The sequence below is a fragment of the Mauremys reevesii genome, unplaced genomic scaffold (genome assembly GCF_016161935.1).
Source record: "Mauremys reevesii isolate NIE-2019 unplaced genomic scaffold, ASM1616193v1 Contig4, whole genome shotgun sequence".
Classification (NCBI taxonomy): Eukaryota; Metazoa; Chordata; order Testudines; family Geoemydidae; genus Mauremys; species Mauremys reevesii.
Window position 1 is genome coordinate 1,062,880 of NW_024100851.1, and position 21,407 is coordinate 1,084,286.

General features: G+C 54.1%; 7 non-coding genes across 7 annotated transcripts; all 7 read left to right on the plus strand.

Moving 5' to 3' along the window:
- The first annotated feature begins 85 nt into the window (after positions 1-85).
- TRNAS-UGA lies at positions 86-167 on the plus strand. The gene has a single exon. It is a non-coding gene; the product is annotated as a tRNA-Ser (tRNA).
- Positions 168-1,396: 1,229 nt separating this feature from the next.
- Positions 1,397-1,469, plus strand: TRNAF-GAA. Its single transcript has one exon. It is a non-coding gene; the product is annotated as a tRNA-Phe (tRNA).
- A 1,412-nt stretch (positions 1,470-2,881) lies between these two features.
- Positions 2,882-2,954, plus strand: TRNAK-CUU. Its single transcript has one exon. It is a non-coding gene; the product is annotated as a tRNA-Lys (tRNA).
- A 1,504-nt stretch (positions 2,955-4,458) lies between these two features.
- On the plus strand, positions 4,459-4,530 carry TRNAQ-CUG. The gene has a single exon. It is a non-coding gene; the product is annotated as a tRNA-Gln (tRNA).
- A 1,321-nt stretch (positions 4,531-5,851) lies between these two features.
- Positions 5,852-5,933, plus strand: TRNAS-UGA. The gene has a single exon. It is a non-coding gene; the product is annotated as a tRNA-Ser (tRNA).
- A 1,709-nt stretch (positions 5,934-7,642) lies between these two features.
- On the plus strand, positions 7,643-7,714 carry TRNAQ-CUG. Its single transcript has one exon. It is a non-coding gene; the product is annotated as a tRNA-Gln (tRNA).
- Positions 7,715-8,911: 1,197 nt separating this feature from the next.
- TRNAK-CUU lies at positions 8,912-8,984 on the plus strand. Its single transcript has one exon. It is a non-coding gene; the product is annotated as a tRNA-Lys (tRNA).
- The last annotated feature ends 12,423 nt before the right edge of the window (positions 8,985-21,407 follow it).

Below are 21,407 nucleotides of genomic sequence, written 5' to 3' on the forward strand. Positions count from 1 at the left end.
GAATCCTGTAGTTCAGATGACTTCACGCCTGGGCATTGGGATTCTTTACCAGTTTCTCTGGCATTGGGGTAGTTTTGTGCTCACAGCTGTGATGGCTGAGTGGTTAAGGTGTTGGAGTTGAAATCCAATAGGGTTCCCCTGTGTAGGTTCGAATCCTGCTCACAGCGAGGCCTGTGTTTTAGCCAGTCTCTCACCCGGGCAACACCTCTGTACAACCCCTGAGACACTCTCAATTCTCTCCCCACCCCAAGGAAATCCTGTTCTGCTCCTTTCATAGAGATCCCTGGGACACCCCCTCACACTGTGTCCCTGAGGGGTCAGGCAAGCTCTCAGCACCTGAAGCCTCTGCCACTCACCTGGTGCCCCATAGATCAGCCATAGCCCTGGTTCTGCTCCTCTCTCTAGAGTGTGAAAGGAGCCAAGTCAGCGACTCCATGGGAGCTACGGGGCTGCAGAACCAACAGAGCAAAAATAGGTGCTCAGCACCCACTGGCAGCAGCTCCCCCCCCCACTACAGGCCTTGCTGACAAGCTCCTCCTCTTCCCCTTCAGCCCCTCCCACCTGCCAGTGATCAGCTGTTCAGTGGGGTGAGGGAGGCGCTGTGCGGGGAGGGGGAGGAGAAGGGACAGTAAGAGGTGGGGGAGGGAGAGGAATGCGGCAGGAAGGTGCAGGGTGGGAAGAGATGGGACAGGGGTGAGGGCTTGGGGGAAGGGGGGAGTGGGGGCAGGGCCTGGGGAGGAAATGGGGGATTTGTCACAGATCCCTCTAGGGCCGGCCGTGAAGGGAAGCACCGACTATCACAGTGACAATACAACTGACCAGCCTTGCGGGGGAGGCTGAGGGAGATCCGCACTCACCAGGTCTCTTCTCTCCCCCACGGTGAGCCAGACACTGCTCTCTCCTGGCTCTCACTCTAGCAGCTGGACACCAAGGAGCCATTTCCCCACAGGAAGTGCATTGAGTGCCCCTGTGGTGCTGGGAGGCTGGCGCTGCTGCTGCCTGTGGGGCTGGCAGGGGGGCTGATGTCTGCACAGACTCTCAGCTGCCAGGCCGGAGGGGGCACTTGGGACCTTACCAGACTGGCTCAGTGAAGACGGGGGGTTGGCAGAGCAATACAGACGCTCTCCAGAGCACGGAGCAGCAGCCGCCCATGCAGCCAGGCAATGAGCATTTCCCACAGCCTGGAGCCGAGGGGGAGGCGGCAGCTGCTGTTCCAGCTCCTCGGGGACAGGCCCTGTCAGCCAACAGCCACTTCTTACTCCCCACAGCTAAGGGCGCCGGGTTCCTCCGGTGGGGCTGTGGAGCAGCCGTTCGTTTTCCTGTCCTTTTTGTGTGCAACTGCTGACAAACACATCCCAGACAGAGAAGCAACAGGCCAAAAAACGATTATGCAGCTGCCGAAGTAGCTCAGTTGGGAGAGCGTTAGACTGAAGATCTAAAGGTCCCTGGTTCAATCCCAGGCTTTGGCGGGTCCTTTCATCTCTCTTTGTGCAGTGGTGGCTTGTTTTCTGGGAGCACAGCAGTGTCTGCACCCAAGGTGAGTCCCTGAGCTTGGGCTCTGCAGTAGGAAAACATAGAATGGGCTTCTGCCCCTAGTTGGCCCACCTGACCTTTAACAAGGAGAGATGGGAGCTGCCTTTCCCAACATGGCAGGAAGAGAGCGAGGCAGGTTGACCCTCAGGAATGGTGCCAGAGGGCTGCTGGGCAGTGACAGGCAGGGATTGGGGATGGAAGCTCCTCTGCGCAGCTGAGCAAGGGCAGTACCAGGGAAGGGGCCATCTGTAAAAGTGACCCAGCAACACCTCTCCTCCTCTGGGCACCTGGAGCAGAGGCGGCTGGTGCTGACAGCTCCAAGGGAAGCTTAAAAGCCACAGAGCAACTGAGGTCAGGACTGGAGGAGGGCAGGACCATGCCTAGGTGTGGCTTTCAGACAGGCACAAAAACACCCAGCCAGGCTGCTCCCTGCCATGCCAAACACCCACTGAAGGTCATCAGCATGCGGGGCGGCTGCTGATGCTCTGTGGCCAACGTCCCAAGATGGTAGGAAAGCAGGGCCAGCCCCCATGGTGGGGCCTCTGACTGGTCCCACTCAAAGTGCTGACTTTTGCAGTGGGGCAGGAGATTTTACCCCAAGAGGCTTTTCCCCAGCTGGCGAGAAGCAGAGAAACACCCAGGCTCCGAAGACGCTATGTAGCAAGTACCCTCCAGCACAGGGACAGGCGCACACGCTAGCCCGGGAAGCCGCCCACTTTCTTTGGCAAGTCAGGAAGGGCAAAGGCTGGAAGCGCCTGGGGCCCATGTCCCAGCCTTTGTGACTCCCACCCCCCAACTTCTTCCCGGGGCTCTACCTGAAGCCAGAGCATTGGCCTGAGCGGCCAAGAAGAGTTTCTAGCCTTGAACGGAGCAGGATGTTCAGCACAACTGCAGAAACACAACCACCAAGGGACTTGACCCCTCAGTTTTCTGATCCACACTCAGACACCTTATCCATTAGGCCACCTGGTAACATGATAAAAACCAATCCAAGCTCTTCTTTGGAAAAGGGGGACATTGTTCTTCTCAGGTCATCTGCTGAGGGGGGCCGAGACTCTCTGGGCACAAGAAGTCGAGTTCCCAGCGACATGTGAGACCTAATTCTCTGGAGCCAGGTGCAGGGTTTTGGCAGGGAGGCTCAGGCCTGGGGGATTGGGGTGCAGCGGACGGACCGGCTGTCTAGCTGTGGAGATTTAGTCGCACTGAGGCACAGGAGGGAGGAGGAGGAGGAATCCTGCTGACAGGCAGTGGCTGTGCAGAAAAAGAAGAGGGGTTCTGGGGACTTTTTTTGCCTCTCATTTGCCGGCCTGCTCACTCTTGTGCTGAACGGTGAAGATGATCTCAACAAGCCCAGGTAGCTCAGTTGGTAGAGCATCAGGCTCTTAATCTGAGGGTCCAGGGTTCAAGCCCCTGTCTGGGTGCTCAGCTTTTAAGTTGCCTGGTGTGCCAGGAGCCAAATGATTCCTGGTGCTGTCCACCAGCCACATGCGGATTCCCAGAAGCTGTGGCCATTTCCTGGAGAGGTTCCTTTCCTCAGGAATCAGGAGAGAGGCCACATCCACAGGGGCAGGCCTAGAACACAGTGTCTCTGGCTGGCAGGAAGCGCTGTGGGGCCAGGTGCTGAGAAAGCCCAGAGGGGGAGCAGCAGAGATGGGGGGAAGAGAGACAGAGAAGCAGTGAGGACAGAGCACAAGTGTACAGGGGGTTCAGGTCCGGCTATTGTGGGGAACTTCCCTGGTTTATACACGACCCTGGAGCAATTGGCTGGAGAAAGGATCTGAGTCCCCACCCCCTTACCCAGAGGCTGCCTGACCCCAAGGACGCTCTTTCTACTCTGGTGTGTGGCAGAGACCTCGTAACCCCAACAAGGCTGGGCCCAGGAATCCTGGGGGGTTTGATGACTCCCAATCTTGTCATGATCACTTGAACGGGGGCTACAGTGTCTCTACTCTGGGCACTTCCCTGACCCACTCCTCATTGCATGTGCTTCAAGCAAACACCATTTACTACCCAGCAATCAATGTAAAACACAAGGAAAGATGGGAAAGGAAAACACGTCACCCTGTTCTGTGGCGCAGGGAGATCACAACCAGCGTCTCTGGAGGGTCAGGGCAGGTCACAGTCTCTCCCTCACATGTCCCAGGCCTCCTCCCCAGGCCCTGGCTGTGCTGCAGGGACACCACGGGCTGAACACTTGCTCTGGCAGTGGCCACGTGCTCTAGGTGACAGGCCCCTTGCTCCGAGTGTCAGCCCCCATGTAGGGGATATGATCCCCCCACCCCGAAAAGTCTGGCCTGCAAGATCTCTTGACGGGTGGCATCTCCTTGCACTGGGCCTTCTGCCCAGGGTCCCCCTCGCTCTCCCACGCTGCTCCCTGCACCCACCTCCAGCCGCAGTGCTGCTGCGGCTCTGCCTCCAGCTCCCTGGGCTGCTCCTCTGGCTCCGCTTGCTGCAGCTCTTCTCCCAGCACAGATCTGCTCCCTGGGCAGCTTCTGTGGCTCGTGCTGCTGCGGCTCGGCTCGGCTCCAAGCACAGATCTGCTCTGGTTCTCCCTGGCTGGTGCAGCTCTGCTCCCCGGCTCTTCTCGGGCTCCTGCTCTCTCCTTAGCTCTGCCCCACTCTGGCCCGGGCAGTTCCAGCTCCCAGGGAGGATGGGACCCCCTGGCCTGGTGACTCCCTCATTACACTGTCTGGCCTGTCAGTCCGGCTAACATGGAGCTTTGGCCTCTCCCCATTGCCCCTGGGGACTGTCAGTCTCAGGGTCCTGATTTCCCATTGGCCCTTCCCCCTTCTATTGGTGCTGGGAACTAGCCAACCAACCCCCCCCCCACACACACACACACTAAGTTTTAGTAAGGGGCCAACAGTCCCTTACACAAGCCAGACCCGTGAGGGTCACTGATGTGCAGAGAAGGAACTATGAGCTGGTCCCATGGTGTAAGGGGCAGCACTCAGGACTCTGAATCCTGCAATCTGAGTTCAAATCTCAGTGGGACCTTATGGTGAAGCCCTGGAGCTCCCAATACTCAACTTTCCTGTCTCCAGCTGTGCAAGAGCCAATCTCCCCCCTCCAGCTGGGTGACTCACCCACTGGAGCCAGGTCTTGGGTTGTGATGGCCACAATGGGTTGGGGATCTAGAACGTGTTACCCTGATGCCTGTGGTTTGACCAGGTGGTTGGGGTTCTTGCTGCTTCACATGAGGCCCACAAGTTTGGCCATTTCACTTGCAGCGACACGTTACCTCTTGCCCACATGGCATTTAAAGGAAGGAGTGTCAGGGCCAGGTTTCATAGTCAGGGAAAGGCAGGAGGGAGGCAGAGTCCCAGGCTGGAGCCCAACACACTTCTCCTCCTCTGGGCACCTGGAGCAGAGGTGGATGGTGCTGACAGCTCCAAGGGAAGGCTTAAAAGCTACAGAGCAAATGAGGGCAGGGCCAGAGGAGGGGAGAACCATGCCTATGTGTGGCCAGCAGACAGCCACAAAGACACCCAGCCAGCCTGCTCCCTGCCCAGGGGTGGCTCCAGGCCCCAGCACGCCAAGCGCGTGCTTGGGGTGGAAAGCCACTGGGGGCACTCTGCTGGTCGCTGCAAGGGCAGCAGGCAGAGTTGCCTTCGGTGACTTGCCTGCAGAGGGTCCGCTGGTCCTGCGACTTGGCAAGCCGCCGAAGGCAGCCTGCCTGCTATGCTTGGGGTGGCAAAATGCCTAGAGCCGCCCCTGTCCCTGCCTTGCCAAACCCCCACTGAAGATGTGCTTAATCCACTCAGTGTGGGGAGAGGATGTGTGGTTGGGGGGAGGAAAAGCCTTGGGCTGCACTGGGGGAGTGCAGAGCAGGGGTGACACCCTAAAAAGCTGCAGCAAAGGGATGGACAGGTGGGGTGCATGGATAGAAGAGGCAGTGAGCCTAAAATCTAAAAGGGGAGTGTGGGGTCTGGTGGTCAGAGCAGGGGACGGGGGTTGGTGGTCAGAATTCCTGGGTTCTATCTCCAGCCCTGGGAGGGGAGTGGGGGCCAGTGGTTAGAATGTGTGTCGGGGGGAGAGCAAATATTGGGACAGTCCTGATAAAATCAAGACGTCTGGTCACCCTACGTCAGGCTTCAAGTTGAGAATCATTTCCCATTCCTGCTCTGTGGGACGGGAGACTTTTAAACGCGCTCTCTGTGCGACTGCACATGGCTAAGCAAAGAGAACAAACCCCCAATCCCCCCTGTGCTTTGGGAGCCAGGTTTGCAGTGGGAATTCTGTAGCTCAGATGACTTCACACCTGGGCATTGTGATTCTTTACCAGTTTCTCTGGCATTGGGACAGTTTTGTGCTCACAGCTGTGATGGCCGAGTGGTTAAGGCGTTGGAGTTGAAATCCAATAGGGTTCCCCTGTGCACGTTCAAATCTTGCTCACAGCGAGGCCTGTGTTTTAGCCAGTCCCTCACCCGGGCAATACCTCTGTACAACCCCCTGAGACACTCTCAATTCTCTCCCCACCCCAAGGAAATCCTGTTCTGCTCCTTTCATAGAGATCCCTGGGACACCCCCTCACACTGTGTCCCTGAGGGGTCAGGCAAACTCTCAGCACCTAAAGCCTCTGCCACTCACCTGGTGCCCCATAGATCAGACATAGCCCTGGTTCTGCTCCTCTCTCCAGGGTGCGAAAGGAGCCAAGTCAGCGACTCCATGGGAGCTACGGGGCTGCAGAACCAACAGAGCAAAAATAGGTGCTCAGCGCCCACTGGCAACCAGCTCCCCCCACACACCCCACTACAGGCCTTGCTGACAAGCTCCTCCTCTTCCCCTTCAGCGCCTCCCACTTGCCAGTGACCAGCTGTTCAGTGGGGTGCAGGAGGCGGTGGGCGGGGAGGGGGAGGAGCAGGGACGGGAAGAGGTTGGGGAGGGAGAGGAATGGGGCAGGAAGGTGCAGGATGGGAATAGAGGGGACAGGGGTGGGAGCTTGGGGGAAGGGGTGGAGTGGGGACAGGGCAGAAAAGGGAGGATTTGTCCTGGGCCCTGCACCCCTCTAGGGCCGGCCCTGAAGGGAAGCACTGACTGTCACAGTGTCAATACAACTGACCAGCATTGCGGGGGAGGCTGAGGGAGATCCGCACTCACAGTGATGCCAGAGCGTTTCAGCAGGGCTCAGTGAGCTTTATGCTTCTCATGGAGGTGGATTACCCAGAGCGCTCCAGCTGCAGAGCCCAGGTGCTCCATGTGCCTTGCCAGTGTGGACACCTCAGGAGTTAGGGCACCCGGGGCTGCTTTAATGGGCTCTAACTTGCAAGTGTAGCCAAGCCCCTAGACTATGTCACTTGTGTGACTTACTTGTGCTATTGTAATAAATATAATAGACGTGCAATGGTCAGAAATTGCACCAGCAGAGAAGTATATTACAGGGAAACCATAAGGAAATTAAGAGTTTAAATTATCCTGCACATGTCCCACATCCCCCTAAAATGAATCCAACCCACAGGGCACATGGGCAGACGTATCGGTGTCAGGATGCTACATTGTTAGCACAGTAAATGAAGCTGCAAAATAAATGATGTTTAAATGACCTCACTCTATTTTTTACAATCCGGTGTTAAGAGGTAATAGATACAGATGGACACCAGGCAGGGTCGTTTGGAGGACGAAGACTTTATGCTTCCATCCCCCACCACTATCAAGTTTTAGCCAATTAGGACAAGTCAGCAAATAAGAACAACCTCAGTTTTCAGTAACTGCTACAGGTAGCAAAGTCCTACAGGGAACAGTTTCTGGCACTACACCTGCAGAGCTCTGCTCCCCGGCTCTTCTCGGGCTCCTGCTCTCACCTTAGCTCCGCCCCACTCTGGGCCAGGCAGGTCCAGCTCCCACGGAGGATGGGACCCCCTGGCCTGGTGACTCCCTCATTACACTGCCTGGCCTGTCAGTGCGGCTAACTTGGAGCTTTGCCCTCTCCCCATTGCCCCTGGGGACTGTCAGTCTCAGGGTCCTGATTTCCCATTGGCCCTTCCCCCTTCTACTGGGACAGGGAACTAGCCAACCAAAATCCCCACTAAGCTTTAATAAGGGGCCAACAGTCCCTTACTTGAGCAGGCCCCATAAGGGTCACTGATGGCCAGAGAAGGCAGCATGAGCTGGTCCCATGGTGTAATGGGCAGCACTCAGGACTCTGAATCCTGCAATCTGAGTTCAAATCTCAGTGGGACCTTGTGGTAAAGCCCTGGAGCTCACACTGCTCCACTTCCCTGTCTCCAGCTCTGCAAGAGCCATTTTTTCCCCTCCTGCTGGATGGGTCAGGGCTCTAGAACTGACACCTGAGGGTTGGGATTCTCACGGCTTCAACTGGTGCCCACAAGTCTGGCACTTGCCACCGTGCTTTCCCTCTTGCCCACCTGGTGCTTGAAAGAAGCAGGGCCAGGGCCAGGCTTCATAGTCAGGGCTGGGCAGGCGGAAGCCCAGCACCTCTCCTCCTCTGGGCACCTAGTGCAGAGGCAGCTGGTGCTGACAGCTCCAAGGGAAGGCTTAAAAGCCACAGAGGCCAGGGCAAGAGGAGGAGAGGACCATGCCTATGTGTGGCCAGCAGACAGCCACAGGGCCAGCCTGCTCCCTGCTGTGCTGAAGGCCACCCACAGGCCAGCATGCAGGGCGGCTGCTGATGCTCTGTGGCCAACATCAGAAGATGGTAGGAAAGCAGGGCCAGCCCCCCTGGTGCGGCCTCTGACCGTTCCCACTCATGGTGCTGACTTTGGAAGTGGAGCCGCCCATTTTCTTTGGCAAGTCAGGAAGGGCAAAGGCGAGACTGGAAGCACATGGGGCTCATGCCCCAGCCTTTGTGACACCCAACCCCCAACTCCTTCCCGGGGCTCTAGCTGAAGCCAGAGCATTGGCCTGAGCGGCCAAGAAGAGGTTCCAGCCCTGAAGGGAGCAGGACTTGCAGCACAAAGTGAGCACAACCACGAGGGGACTCAAATCCTGAATCATCTGATCCACAGGGAGATGCCTTATCCTTTAGGCCACATGATGAGGGGGTCTAAACACTTCTTTGGAAAAGCCGGACACTGTGTTTCTCAGGTCATCTGCTGAGGGGGCCGAGACTCTCTGGGCACAAGAAATTAAGTTCCCAGCGACAAGTGAGACTTAATTGTATGGGGCCAGGTGCAGGGCTTTGGCAGGGAGGCTCAGGCATGGGGGATTGAGGTGCAGCGGATGGACCGGCTGTCTAGGCACAGAGATTTAGTCTCCCTGAGGAGGAGGAGGAGGAATCCTGCTGACAGGCACTGGCTGTGCAGAAAAAGAGGAGGGGTTCCTGGGACTTTTTTTGCCTCTCTTTTGCCTGCCTGCTCACTCTTGCCTGCACACTGGGATAATCACTCTTGTGGTGAATGGTGAAGATGTTTCCTAACAAGCCCAGGTAGCTCAGTTGGTAGAGCATCAGGCTCTTAATCTGAGGGTCCAGGGTTCAAGCCCCTGTCTGGGTGCTCAGCTTTTAAGTTGCCTTGTGTGCCAGGAGCCAAACACTGTTCACAGCCACACAGGGATTCCCAGAAGCTGTGGCCATTTCCTGGAAAGGTTCCTTTCCTCAGCAATCAGGAGAGAGGCCACATCCCCAGGAGCAGGCCTAGAACATGCAGTCTCTGGCTCCCAGGAAGCGCTGTGGGGCCAGGTGCTGAGAAAGCCCAGAGGGGGAGCAGCAGAGATGAGGGGAAGAGAGACAGAGAAGCAATGAGAACAGAGCACAAGTGTAAAGGGGGCATCTGGTCTGGCTATTGTGGCAAACTTCCCTGGTTTATACATGACCCTGGTGGAATTGGCCTGTGGAAGGATCTGAGTCCCCACCCCCTTACCCAGAGGCTGCCTGACCTCTAGGACTGTTAGGATACAGAGATTCAGGCCTGTCTGCAGAGGTCTGTACTTTAAGAATTTAGGTGTATTTTTATCACTTAGCTAGTTATAAAGATATAAAAGAGAGAATAAAAAATCATTGTCTGTCTGTGTAATGGCCTTCTCTTACTGTGACAGTCTGAGGCCTGGTTCTTCGGCTAAGCAGCAAAGGCAGCCATAAGCTGGGAAGTGTATGGTCACATTCACACATTCCCAACTAGTCACATTGAAATAAGGTGCTATTGGGCTGTTAGGAATACAATCCTGTCCTGATATTCCATCACCTCCAGAGAAAGGGAAACTTAGTTTGGTAGCATCCTGTCTGGCAAGAACTCACTTATCAATAGACACAGCTGGAAAACCCTGTCTATTGTGACTCAGCAAGGTCACAAGGCATATCTGTAGTTGTGAAATCCTCCCTTCTGTATTGTTTTGTATGTTTATTTGCATGGTCTCTGTCTGGTTCTGTGATTGTTTCTTTCCTGCTGTGACAGGAAAACATCAGATGCTGCTCCCAATGCTACACTCAAGTTTTTCAGAAATTAGTCGACTTTATGGCCAGAAGAGATAGATATATGTATAGATGTATAGTTGTGAAATCCGCCCTTCTGTATTGTTTTGTATGTTTATTTGCATGGTCTCTGTCTGGGTCTGTGATTGTTTCTGTCTGCTGTATAATTAATTTTGTTGGGTGTGACCAGTGAAGGAGGTGGAATATAACCATGTTACAGTATATTAGGACTGGTTAGTCTAGAGAAGGAGTGAGGGTACCAGGCAGTGTGGCGGTCGGGGCCACGTGGTGAGTGCCCCTCTGAAGCGCTGGCCGCCCCCCTTCTCTCTCCCCCCACTCCCTCCCCTTCCCCCCCGCTAGACCGGGTGCGCACTGTGCAGCACAGGGAGTCCACTGGCTCTGGCTGCCATGGAGGGTTTTTTGTTTTGTTTTTCCCCTGCTTTGCCGGCCGCGCCGTTGTTTTTCCCCCCACCCCCTTGCTTTGTTGCTCCAGCCCCCATTTTTGTGTTGTCCCCCAACTTTGCCGCTCCAGCTGCGCCATATCCGCCCCCCCACACCCCAGCTTTGCCGCTCCAGCCATGCCGTTTTTTCCCCCGCTGTTTTGTTGCTTGGGGCGGCAAAAAAGCCAGAGCCGGCCCTGCCCACACCTGACTCCCTGCCATCTCTACCGGGACCTGACAAGCTTTGCTTGTGTTTGGATTCTGCAAAGCAGAGGAGCAGGTGAGGTTTTCCTTGCAAGCTGTGTGTGAGTCAATCTTTGGCCAGGTCAGCAGAATTATATTGCTCAGGTGTGTGAAAAACACACTAAGCTCCCTCAGTCAGCAGCTTGTGGCTGGTGTACACACTGCAATGCCACGTCTGGTGACAAAACTGCCCTGTTTTGCTGACAAAATAAAATGACTTTGATGAGAGGTCTAGAGCTTTTTGCAGCAAACTTAAAGTGACAGTGTAGACGCTGCTGTTCATTATATCACCATAACTGGCCTCCTCCAGTATCCCACAATGCCTGCCGTGAACTCGCCTGCCCTGCATTCCTGCTACAGAGCCATGGCCCCTCCCCTTTCATAGCTCCGGGAAGTTCTCACAGCTGAGCCTGCTGCTCTGCTCCGGCAGCCAGGAGCAAATCACTGCCGTGGATGCTGCTCTCTCCCGCCCTGCGAACACAGAGCAGGGTGGCGGGAACTTCCATACATTGGGGGGAGCACCGGCATCCGAACTGTGACGCCACCATGACACCCCTTCCCTCGAGGAGGCTCTTACCTTCTAAACAAGGTCGGCTGTTTTCTTGTAAAATCACTGAAAGGGAAGGAGAAAACTCGAAAGAGGTTCCTCCTGGCGCTCACGTCCGTGAAGCCGAATACTCTCTCAGTCCTCAAAGAGAGACCTGGAGAAGGAGACTTGCTGAAGCAAAGCCACAGGGGTCTCTGAGGTTTCCCTGGCCCCTCGCCCCATCCTGCCTGGCTGATGTCAGCATCTCTCTGTGAGGTCACCACCTCCCCACCACCTTTGACCAATAGTCTGAGGTCCTGCAAAAGGACTTTGTGATGTCACTGCCACACCCCTCCCTTGCTGTGCTAATGTCCTGCCCCTGGCCAGGCACTTTGGAGGTTTGAGCTACTCCCTGTGGATCACCCCACTCAAGGAGCGTTCGTTCTAGGAAGCAAGCCGGCTAGACAGGAAAACATCAGATGCTGCTCCCAATGCTACACTCAAGTTTTTCAGAAATTAGTCGACTTTATGGCCAGAAGAGACCATTAGAACATCTAATCTGACCCCCTGCATATCACAGGCCTCCTGTATGACACAAGAGCTACTTTTGGGGGCAACACATTCCAGAAAGGCATCTAGTCTTCATTGATTGACATCAAGAGATGGAGAATCCACCACTTTCCTTGGTAGCTTGTTCCTGTGGTGAATCATCCTCTCCGTTGAATATTTGTGCCTTAGTTGTAATATGAATTTGTCTCTTTTCACCTTCCAGCCATTGGGTCTTGTTATGCCTTTCTCTGCTCGATTAAAGAGCCCTTTAATACCCAATATTTTCTCTCCATTAAGGCACTTCAACACTTCCATGAAGTCACCTTTCAATCTTCTTTTGATAAGCTAAATAGGTTGAGCTCATTCAATAGCTCACTAGAAGGCATTTTTCTCCAGCCCTCAGAACATTTGGTGGCTCTTTGCTGCCCCAGCTCCAATTTCACAACATATTTTTCAAATGAGGACACCAAAACTGGAGGCAGCATTATAGTATCAGTCTCACTGATGCCGTGTCACTTCCTGTGACGTTATTGACATAATCTATAACTGTGTAGATCATTGTTGCGACCACTGTTCTATATTTTCAGCCAATATGGTAGAAAGGTTGTTGTGTAAGGAGAGGTTGTGTATGGAGAGGTTCTGATTGGCTGATTATAATGATGCTATCTCTAGATGTGTATCATTTTTGTAGTTGATGTTATGAATATTGGCTCTATGCTGCCCATATTTCAAACTTGTGCTCTGCTTCCGGGGAACACCCCAGACAAGTTGGTGTCAGTTCTGTCTAGCCTGTTTGATGGCTCATTAAGGACCATCAACTGTACAATCGACCCATTGAGAGAAGGCAGATATGCCTTGTGACTCAGCAAGGTCTGCAGGGACCTGCCTATGGACAGAACTTTAAGGTTTTTCTATGCCAGGTGCTGTATAGAGTGTCCCTGGGACAAAGACCACATGGCAACAGACTATAAAAGGCTGATGCCTCGTCTCCATCTTGTCTTCAGTCCTGCTTCCTACCTCTGGATGGACTTTGCTACAAACTGAAGCTCTCTACAAAGGACTGGATGACCCCTTATTTTTTCTCTGGCCTAGCAAGAATGAATTGAATTTTGTGACTTTCTGGAAAGTGCAGCGAAATTAAATGTGGGGAATTTAGTCTCTGTATTTGTGAGCTGATGTTTTCCTCTCACAGGTCAGTGCCTGCACTGAAATACCAAGAGGGATCTAAGGGCTGGTGTACGCTGGGCACTGAACTGACAGAGCGACGTCTCTCAGGGTGTGACCCCCCCAACCCATATAGTTAAGGTGACCTAAGCCCTGGTTAGATAGTGCTAAATAAAAGGAAGAATTGTTCTGCCCATGGAGCTCTTACAGGGATGGGAAAACACCTCCAGTCACTGTCTACTCCAAAGTGCTATAGCAGCGCCACAGCAGCCTTTTAAGTGTAGACAGAGTGAAAGTAGATCTGGTTCCACTTTGCACTCTGGATGCTCAGGCACTAAGACTAGAGTAATAATAACAACAGTACAGTGCCTGCATAGTTGGCAGGATTTGAATTTGTGCAGGGTGACCCCAATAGATGCCTAACCATTCCCTTAATGACTTGGCCACAACTACTTGATATAGAGCTGTTCTATTACATGATGATTCTGTTCTCACTGAATTGTCACTTCAAATTGCTCAGACCAGCTTCCCCAGCACACTCACGGCTGTGCATTAGTGTAAGTGTGTCCTTGGGTGAACAGCGAGAATTCCTGCCCATTTCCCTTCCAGCTGGAGCAGGATGAGAGTGTGTTTGTGTGAACGACATTGCTGAAGATTGTTGTTCATTCCCCACAATCAGACAGTCCCTTTCCTAGTCAAATCTCCAGCACATCGTTCCAATAGCTGGGGGCAGGATTTCTCTGGGGCACTGAAATTTTTTCAGGGGGCTGGTGCATGAACTCAGCCTTGCATTCCACCCTTGATGTTTCATGGACTAACAACAGCAGCAGAAAGAAAGAGCCGAGCCAATATCTCCCTGGCAGGGATGCAGGTGCCATGATCCCGCTGTCTGACTATCGCCAGTGCAGGAGTGAAGGGTTCACTGAAATCAAATGCCCTGGCTCAGACCAGAGACACAGGAAGATTTTGCTGTTCATGGATCTGTGCAAAGGAAATTGTGTCTCTGTGTGAAATTGAGGCAGGAAATGAAACATCCACATGGTGGCCCAATGCTCTAGGGAATGTGGGAGAAGGACTCGGGCTGAGAAATGATTTAACAGGGGTTTGTATTTATTGCCCTGATTAAAATCTATGGCTAAAAGGCAGCCACTGTTGTTAGTACTTGTACCTGTGTAGGGACACCCCAGTGGGTGTCAAGTCCATTGTCTTCACAGGGGCAGTCATTATTTTATCAAGGTACAAATTTCTTGGCGAAGGTATAGTCAAGGTCTAGACTCCAGAGAAAACAATACACTGCTGATAAGAAGAAGTACATAAAAAGATTTTGCAGCCACCATGGGCATAACTATGATGTGTCGTGTTTCACTCTCCTTTCCCTTTGGTGCAACCTCCTTTCCCTTTGGCCTTGTAGTTGACCAAGGGCAAAGCTGAACATCTCCTCAGACACCAGGAGTGTTTATGTCCATTCCTGCAGGCTACACAGGGTTTGATGTTGCTGCTTTCAGTCCTCTGGCTCTGCCGGGATAAGGAACAATTCAGGCTGTCACTGAACTGAAGGAGGAAGATCAGTTTTTGACAGGGAGAGGGACGCCTCCTCTTAAAGGTGTTTGTCTGGCTGGCAGTCCTGGTTCCCAGGTCTCGCCCGTGCGGTTCCAGCAGTTTTGGGACCAGGTCACTCCCTTGGCCCCACCTGCTGCCCCCAGGCGCTTTCCCCCCCCCCGCCCAGGGGCCCCGTCAGTGCAGCGGAGCTGAGCAGCGTCTGCCTGCTCGCTCCAGTGGCTGCCGGCCCCTCCCCATGGCAGGGCAGGGTGGGGCTGTGCCTCCGCGCGCTGCCCCTGTCCCGAGCCCCTGCAGCCAATGGGACACTGTGGGGGTGATGCCTGGGGGCAGCAGCACATGGAGGCCCCCCAGCCTGCCCCACCTTGGAGCCCCAGGGAAGCGCCACACTCCTGACCCCCTCCCAGAGCCTGCACCCCGGTCCACACACGCCTGCCCCCAACTCCCTCCCACAGCCTGTGCCCTCTCCCTCCACACACCCCCTCCCGCCTGCCCCAATCTCCCTCCCAGAGCCTGCACCCCCACCCCTCCTCCTGTTCCCCCTACCCCCTGCCCCAGCCCAGAGCCTGCACCCAGCACCCAAACTCCCAGAGCCATGACAAGGAATTTTTGTGCCCGAGGCAAGGGCCGGCTCCAGGCTCTTTGGCGGCAGGTCCCTGAGTCCCTGTTGGAGGAAAGGACCTGCCACTGAATTGCCACCGCCGCTTCATTCATCCTTCGGTGGCAATTTGGCAGTGGGTCCCTGAGTCCCTCTTGGAGAGAAGGACCCACTGCCGAATTACTGCCGAAGAAGGGGCAGTGGTAGAGCTGCCGCCGAAGCGCCGCTGATCGTGGCAGAGCTGTGCCCCTCCACTTTGCACGCCCGAGGCAAGTGCCTCACTCGCCTCACCCTTGTTACAGCGCTGCAAACTCCATCCCAGAGCCTGCCCCCCAGAACCCCTCCCCCATCCAAACTCCCTCCCAGAGACCAGCCTCTCACCCCTTCTGCACCCAAACTCCCCCCAGAGCCTGCACCCCAGAACCCCTCCCCCACCCAAACTCCCTCCCAGAGACCAGCCTCTCACCCCTTCTGCACCCAAACTCCCCCCAGAGCCTGCACCCCTCCTGCACCCCAATCCCCAGCCCCAGCCCCGGGCCTGCACCCTAGACCTCCTCCCCCCATCCAAACTCCCTCCCAGAGACCAGCCTCTCACCCTTCTGCACCCAAACTCCCCACAGAGCCTGCACCCCTCCTGCACCCCAATCCCCAGCCCCAGCCCAGGGCCTGCACCTAGACCTCCTCCCCCACCCAAACTCCCTCCCAGAGCCTTAGGCAGGTTGGGGAATGGAGTTTTGGGGGATGGGTTCTGGGCAGTATGAGTGACATTATTGGCCCACTGGGAGGACTGGAGGACTGGCCCTGGCCCTAAGGTAAATTGAGGTTGAGACCCTGCTTTAAGGGATTGGAGCAATGCTGGAGAGACTGACGGGTAGGGAGCTGGGGAGCTGTGTGTGCCCCAAGGAGAGTTGTTGTTGTGCTCTGGTGAGACAGAGCGGGGGTGGGGAGTTTGTAAGCTGTGGTGTTTGTACAGAGATAAAGTTTACTAACCCCCACATTAAAAACTGTTCCTGCTCTGGGCTATAGATGACACTCTTTGTTGAGAGTATAGCTCAGTGGGTGAATGTTTCCCTACAGCATAATGGGTTCCTAGTTCCAATCCAAGTGATTCCCTTAAAAAGCTTTTTCAAATGAAAATCGATTTCCAGACCCATCTCCAGTATGTTCAGGAGTTTGCTGAAGGCAGGGAGTGGCGGGGTTGAAATGAATTTAAACTCTCAGCATTTTCCTGTGCAAATGAATAAAGACCTAGCAGAGCTGTCCAGCAGCTGAAATCAGTTCCAGTCCTCGGCGTCTCTAAAGCCTGGTCTACACTAGGCGTTTAAACCGGTTTTAGGAGCATAAAACCGATTTAACGCCACACCCGTCCACACTAGGAGGCACCTTATATCAATTTTAATGGCTCTTTAAATCGGTTTCTGTACTCCTCCCCGACGAGAGGAGTAGCGCTAATATCGGGATTAACATATCGGAATAGGGTTAGTGTGGCCACAAATCGACGGTATTGGCCTCCGGGCGGTATCCCACAGTGCACCACTGTGACTGCTCTGGACAGCACTCTGAACTCTGATGCACTGGCCAGGTAGACAGGAAAAGCCCCACGAACTTTTGAAATTCATTTCCTGCTTCCCCAGCGTGGAGAGCTCATCAGCACAGGTGACCACGCACAGCTCATCTGCACAGGTAACAATGCAGTCTCCTGAGAATCGAAAAAGAGCCCCAGCATGGACTGCACGGGAGGTACTGGATCTGATCGCTATATGGGGAGAGGATTCAGTGCTAACAGAACTGTGTTCCAAAAGACGAAATGAAAAAGTATTTGAAAGAATTTCTAAGGCTATGACGGATAAAGGCCACAGCAGGGACTCACTGCAGTGCAGAGTGAAAGTTAAGGAGCTCAGACAAGCCTACCAGAAAACCAAAGAAGCAAACGGTAGGTCCGGGGCAGGTCGAAAAACATGCCGCTTCTATGCTGAGCTGCATGCAATTTTAGGGGGCTGCGCCACAAGTACCCCACCCCTGACCGTGGATTCTGAGGTGGGGGTCGTAATCTCTGCCATGTCTGAGGACTTTGCGGACGGGGAAGATGAAGATGAAGAAGAGGAGGACGACCTAGAAGAGAGCACACAGCACTCCATGAGCCCCAGCAGCCAGGAGCTTTTTCTCACCCTGACGGAATTACCCTCCTCCCAGCCCTCCCAAGCAACTATCCCAGACAATGACGCCATGGAAGGGACCTCTGGTGAGTGAACCTTTGCAAATAGCAAACATTGTTTTTTAAGCAAGCGTTTTTTAATGATTGATTTGCCCTGAGGACTTGGGACGCATTCGCAGACAGTATAGTTACTTAGAAAAGTTTGTTAACATGTCCGGGGATTGAACGGAAATCCTCCGGGGCATCTCGATGAAGCGCTCCTGGAGGTACTCCAGAAGCCTTTGCAGAAGGTTTCTGGGCAAGGCAGCCTTGTTCCGCCCACCATGGTAGGAAACTTTACCACGCCATGCATGTAGCAAGTAATCAGGTATCATTGCATGGCAAAGCATAGCAGCGTATGGTCCCGGTGACTGCTGGCATTCAAGAAGCATCCGTTCTTTATCTCGCTGTGTGATCCTCAGCAAAGTGATATCGTTCAGGATAACCTGGTTAAAAATCAGGAATTTAAGTAAGGGGGATGGCCATTTTCCTACTGGGTTCGTGGACTGCAGCAGCTTAAAAAAAAAACTTTCCTGCACTTAGCCAAGCGGGGGGAGGGGAGGAGTGAAATGCCGATGATCTTTTTCGTGTTTGGTCAGCGGGGATCTTCCCCAAGCTACCAGCCACGCAGTGGGTGGGGGGGGTGGGAAGGGTGTTGATTAGCAGGGAGCTAGCATGGTATTAGCCATGCATTGGGGGGAGGGGTAAATCACTACAGAAGCCGAAAGACAGTGGCTTACCATGGCCGCATGCAAGCTGAATTCTGATGCCTGGACCTGTGTCTGTGAGATCTGTAACTCCAGAGCTGCAGGCACTCAGTATTAAGATGAAAAATGCGACCTTGTAGGGAAATCACATGTGCTATGTAAGGTGAATAGTGCTGTTCACTGTGAAAGAGTATAACCATTGTTCTGTAAAATGTATCTTTCTAAATATTTCTCTCCCTCATGCAGCTGCAAATTTTTCAACCATCCCTCCTCCATCCCAAAGGCTAGCACAGATAAGGCGGAGGAAAAAGAAGATGCGAGATGAAATGTTCTCAGATATTATGGAAGTTACACGCAAGGAAAGAGCTCATCTGAATGAGTGGAAGGACGTGGTATCAAATTACAGGAAAGATGCCAGTGAACGTGAGGACAGGAAAGACACCGGAGATGAGAGGTGGCGGCAGGAAGACCAGCAGGAAAATCAGCGGTGGCGGCAGGAAGATCAGCGGTGGCAGGATGCAACTCTGGGGCTGCTGCATGATCAAACTGACATGCTCCAGCGTCTGGTGGAGCTTCAGGAACAGCAGCAGGATCACAGAGTGCCGCTGCAGCCCCTGTATAACCACCCTCAACCCTCACCATGTTCCACATCCTCCTCACCCAGACATGTAAGAACGCGTGGGGGGAGGCTCCGTGCACCCGCCCACTCCACCCCCGTGGACAGCCCAACCAGAAGGCTGTCATTACTGTGAAATTTTTAAATGGCCTTCTCCATCCCTCCTATCCTCCTCCCAAACCACACCCTTACTTCTCTCCCTCTTTTTATAATGAATTAATAAAGAATTCCTGATTTTTATACTATAGTGACTTTATTTGCACAAGTAAGCTGTACTCGACGGGGGAGGGTGAGTTGCTTACAGGGAATGAGTCAATCAAGGGGGGGTGGGTGTTCATCAACAAACACAGCAGTCACACTGTACCCTGGCCATTGATGAAGCTCGTTTTCAAAGCTTCTCTGATGCGCACCGCTTCCTGGTGTGCTCTTCTAATCTCCCTGGTGTCTGGCTCTGCGTAATCAGCGACCAGGTGATTTGCCTCAGCCTCCCACCCCACCATAAAGGTCTCCCCCTTACTCTCACAGAGATTGTGGAGAATACAGCAAGCAGCAATAACATAGGGGACATTGGTTTGGCTGAGGTCTGAGCGAGTCAGTAATGTGCGCCAGCGCGCCTTTAAACGGCCAAATGCACATTCCACCACCATTCTGCACTTGCTCAGCCTGTAATTGAGCAGATCCTGACCACTGTCCAGGCTGCCTGTGTATGGCTTCATGAGCCATGGCATCAAAGGGGTAGGCTGGGTCCCCCAGGATAACGACAGGCATTTCAACATCCCCAACTGTTATTTTCTGGTCTGGGAAGTAATTCCCTTGCTGCAGCCGTTTAAACAGAGTAGTGCTTCTGAATACGCGAGCGTCATGAACTCTCCCTGGCCATCCCACGTGGATGTTGGTGAAACGTCCCTTGTGATCCACCAGTGCTTGCAGCACCATTGAAAAGTACCCCTTCCGGTTTACCTACTGGATGCCCTGGCGCTCCGGTGCCAAGATAGGGATATGGGTTCCATCTATCGCACCCCCACAGTTAGGGAATCCCAGTGCAGCAAAGCCATCCACTATGGCCTGCACGTTTCCCAGAGTCACAACCTTTCGTAGCAGCAGCTTAGTGATTGCTTTGGCTACTTGCATCACAGCAGCCCCCACAGTAGATTTTCCAACTCCAAATTGATTCCCGACTGACCGGTAGCTGTCTGGCGTTGCAAGCTTCCACAGGGCTATCGCCACTCGCTTCTCAACTGTGAGGGCTGCTCTCATCTTGGTATTATGGCATTTCAGGGCAGGGGCAAGCAAGTCACAAAGTTCCATGAAAGTGCCCTTACGCATGCGAAGTTTCGCAGCCACTGGGAATCGTCCCATACCTGCAACACAATGCGGTCCCACCAGTCTGTGCTTGTTTCCCGGGCCCAAAATCGGCGTTCAATGGATAGAATCTGCCCCATTACCATCAGGATCTCCAAAGCGCCGGGGCCCACGGTTTGAGAGAATTCTGTGTCTACATCCTCATCACTGTCATCGCCGCGCTGCCGTATCCGCCTCCTCCTCGCCTCGGTTTGAAGGTCCTGGTTCACCATATACTGCACGAGAGTGCGCGAGGTGTTTAAAACATCCACGATTGTGGTATTGAGCTGAGCAGGGTCCATGCTTGCTGTGCTATGGCGTCTGCACAGTTCACCAAGCAAAAAAGGCGCGAAACGGTTGTCTGCTGCTTTCAGGGAGGGAGGGGTGAGGCTGTACCCAGAACCACCCGCGACAATGATTTTTGCCCCATCAGGCACTGGGATCTCAACCCGGAAATTCCAACGAGGGGGGGAGGCTGCGGGAACTATGGGATAGCTACGGGATAGCTACCCACAGTGCAACGCTCCAGAAATCGACGCTAGCCTCGGACCGTGGACGCACACCACCGATTTAATGTGTTTAGTGTGGCCGCACACAATCAATTTTATACTATCTGTTTTGCTAAACCGGTTTATGTAAATTCAGAATAATCCCATAGTGTAGACGTACCCTGTGTGTCAGTGTAGATGCTGCTGTTCATTATATCACCATAACTGGCCTCCTCCAGTATCCCACAATGCCCGCCGTGAACTCGCCTGCCCTGCATTCCTGCTACAGAGCCATGGGCCCCTCCCCTTTCATCGCTCTGGGAAATCCTGACAGCTGAGCCTGCTGCTCTGCTCCGGCAGCCAGGAGCAAATCACTGCCGTGGATGCTGCTCTCTCCCGCCCTGTGAACACAGAGCCGGTGGCGGGAACTTCCTTACATGGGGGGACACTGGCATCCGAACTGTGACACCCCCAGGACACCCCTTCCCTCGAGGAGGCTCTTACCTTCTAAACAGGGACGGCTGTTTTCTAGTAAAATCACTAAAAGGGAAGGAGAAAACTCGAAAGAGGTTCCTCCTGGCGCTCACGTCCGTGAACCCGAATACTTTCTCAGTCCTCAAAGAGAGACCTGGAGAAGGAGACTTGCTGAAGCAAAGCCACAGGGTCTCTGAGGTTTCCCTGGCCCCTCGCCCCTGTCCTGCCTGGCTGATGTCAGCATCTCTCTGTGAGGTCACCACCTCCCCACCACCTTTGACCAATAGTCTGAGGTCCTGCAAAAGGCCTTTGTGATGTCACTGCCTGTCACGGACTCACAGATCGTGCCCACTCTTGGCCCCGTGCGGTCCGTGGGGGGTGCCCCTTTCAGTGCGACAGCCCTTCTCGGGGGTCCACTCTCTCTCGGGGTCAGGCCCCTCCACCTCCTGGAGCCGCACCTCTCTGAGCCTTAGCACGTCTGTCTCTCGCTGTGGGCCCCTCAGGGAGTCCACGCGCTCTGGACCCCCTGGGCCTCCTCACCCCTGAAGGGGTTGATGCCCCCTGTTCGCTAAACCGGAGTGACCCTCAGCCAGCATAAAACAGGAGGGTTTA